Below are 3,234 nucleotides of genomic sequence, written 5' to 3'. Positions count from 1 at the left end.
ACATTTATGTTGTCTCAATAACAAACAATCATCTCCAAAAAAAAAATATCGGAAAGTCAGTGACACTAAGCATTAGTGCTCTCTTGTTCTTTCTCTCTCATTCTCCAGCTCACTCTCTCTCTCTGTCTCAAATTAAGACTTGAATCGGGTAGTTTTATTGGAGTGACGGGACTGGAATGACAATTAAACGGGACTGCAATGACTTCAATGAGAGCTCTCTGTCTCTCTCCCCCTCCAGATGTTTAACTATATTCATCAGCATGTCATAAACTGTTAGTTTTCTAGCATTTCCTTGGAAGTATTATTTCTAGCATTAGCTTGCAAGTATCACAAAGTTCTTGTGATATGTTCTACTGAAGCAGACAAGCAGTCACTCAATGTCATATCACATACAACGGGCATTACTGGGGTATCACTAATCGCTAAAGCATGGTGACTGATTACTTTTGTTGTTTTTGATGTCCAATACACAACTCTACCTTGTTTCTCAGAGAACACTGTGGACCATACTCTTGTGCTATCTGCCTTGTGGTCCAGCATGCTGGCTTATTTGATGTTCAGTTTGCACACAGAGGACACGACACGAATCGGTTTGGACACAAAAGGGTTTGATGTTCTTTTGCATGTGAGTGTAATTTCCCTTGTGAACGCACAGCTCTGTCTAATGCTACAGCAGTTACGGTATATCCTCAGCCGAGCAGGAACACAGCAATATATCACCAAAGAGCCAAGCACTATAAGCTGTTTTAAGTATCTAGGGCCTGTCTTTATGCGCTCCGCCATTTCCTCCGGATCCCCTGTCTTTATGTGGGCCAACATAAAGACGCCCCGCGAGAAGCAGCATGTCCCCACGTACTGTAACTTCTGCAGCCCAGGGGCCTGGACATGCAACACAGACTGGGCCCCATGGAGACCATAAAGCTATCGCTTTGGTGTCCCATATAAGAGGAGAAGACGAGCCTCCAAAGACAAGACTGCTCAAGCCAAAACACCCCCCTCTCCATACATACACACACACATACACACACACAAACTGGTGCAGGCAGAGGGGGTGCTTTCTTGGAGATGAGAGTAGTATTTCTGAGAAAAGAGGGATTGTATTAGGCGCTCTCTGTTTATTGTGTTAATGATAGCGCAAGAGACGGCGGAGAAGAGAAAAAGGAGCTGTTTTTGCTCAAACTCCAGGGACATCATGCTTTTGTAACAGGATGAAAAAGGACAAGATAAAAAGATTAGACACAAACTAAAAACGGCAAGATAACAAACACATTACTCGCTCCTAAATGAAATTAAAATCAAATGAAACTACATACTCCTTAGACGTGTCTTTCTGCGATGTGGAGGGTTTTTTTCTCATGACTCCACTTCCTCTATACAGTATTATCTTTCTCTGTGTGCTGCTGGCTTCCATATGATACAGTATATATTCCAATATACTGTATCATTTAGTGAACATGTACAGTAAAGATGCATAATTTTAGACATTTGCTCTGATACATTGCTAATCGATGGGTATACTGTAGCATTACATGTGAAAGCAGTATTGTTCCTGGCTGGAAAGCGAACCCACATTCTTTCTGGGTGCTAAGCTAGACAATGAGTGAATTGACCTAAACCAAATGAATCCATCATTTGGATATAGTACATTTTTATATGGGGGGATTTCTGTGGTTTCATGAACTCAGTATTTTGCAAGACAGTTTCTCAGAAATCACAGAGACTCCCTTGCATGAGTCGTGCACGCAATACCAATACACACGTTTGCACGCACGCACAAATTCAATCATGAGCACATTCACACATGAGAATTTCTGCATTTGCACGCATCCCTACCATACACATATACAAACATACCGTGTACACACACACATACACAGAACACTCACGCACACACACACACATACACACACACACAGCCACTCCACCCTAGTGTGTCACACTGGTTACCCCCCCTTCATGTACACACACCACACATACAACACTCACAGTCACACACACACATGGTCTCAAACGCACACACACCAAAACAGTCACAAACCACCTGCACTCCACCCTACTGTGTCACGTTGGTGTGTGTATCATGAAAGGCCTTTCCGTGTGACCTATGACATCATGGCACACCCGGGCAAGCCCTGTGACCACCACAGGACAGAGCTCATCAACACTCTCGTGACACAGAGCACTAGTGGCATAGCATGGCATGGCATGACCTGCACTCACAACAGCAGCCGCACGCAGAGCCAAGGCATTTTCCCTCTCTGCTTATTTGTGGCAAGTTTTGCTCATCATCAGAAGGTTATTTGCAGAAAAGCAATTAATTGCCAACACTATTCAATGTTGTTTCATGTGTCGTTTTACTGTAGTTCTACATGACCTAGTCACTGTAAGGGGGCATGATCAGGATAGAATGAAAAGGTTGTTTTAACTTGAACTATCTCAGTATAAACGCTGATACCTGCTGAGGCTAACCTTATGTGAAGGACGTATGGACGTGACGAATTAAAAGAGTTCCTCAGTGTCTCAGTCGGAGGCATTCAGGTAAGCCTATGTGCCACATGCTAAAACCCATAACTGCCTGTTCGCGAGTGACTGCTTTGGTGGTAGATAAATGCAAATGGTCTGCCCAGACAGATCCTGCAGCCACGCTAGCTTGGCCGTGAACTTCCGTGTGTTTAGCAGGGCATGGCACTTGTGGTATTAATATAATTGGATTTCCACAGGCGGTTCTCTTACTATGTCGATAGCCTCTCCCCGTCTGGTTTGACTGAGGTGGTTTGGCACCAGAGACCTAATTACAGTGAACAAACCTGATAGTGATGCAAACGTTGTAGGCTACAATTAGTACGGTTTTCTTTAAAACATTTAAAGAAAATTATACTGAATTTGGCCTATACTGTGAGTTTTCCTGTAGTCTACAGAAATATTAATAGCCTATAGGCCTACTGCATTTCGCTCTATAACGAGTCTATAACCTGCTGTTAACTGAACGTTCGGCTCAGTAAGGTTTTACACATACCCCAACAGAGCCTGTCAAATTATTAGTGGCAAAACCTGTACATTAGAAGTGAGGCGATCGAGTATCCATCATAATTGAATACACCCACAACTTACCCGGGGACAATAGGTAGCAATCAGTCACACCTTGCCGACTAGTGTAAAGAGATGGTTTCATCACTTGGGATGCAGGGACGCTTTTCAGCACCAGTGATTCATACGACAGGGAGTTAAGCAGAG

Source organism: Sardina pilchardus, chromosome 20 (assembly GCF_963854185.1).
Source record: "Sardina pilchardus chromosome 20, fSarPil1.1, whole genome shotgun sequence".
Lineage (NCBI taxonomy): Eukaryota > Metazoa > Chordata > Actinopteri > Clupeiformes > Clupeidae > Sardina > Sardina pilchardus.
This window is presented reverse-complemented; position numbering follows the sequence as displayed.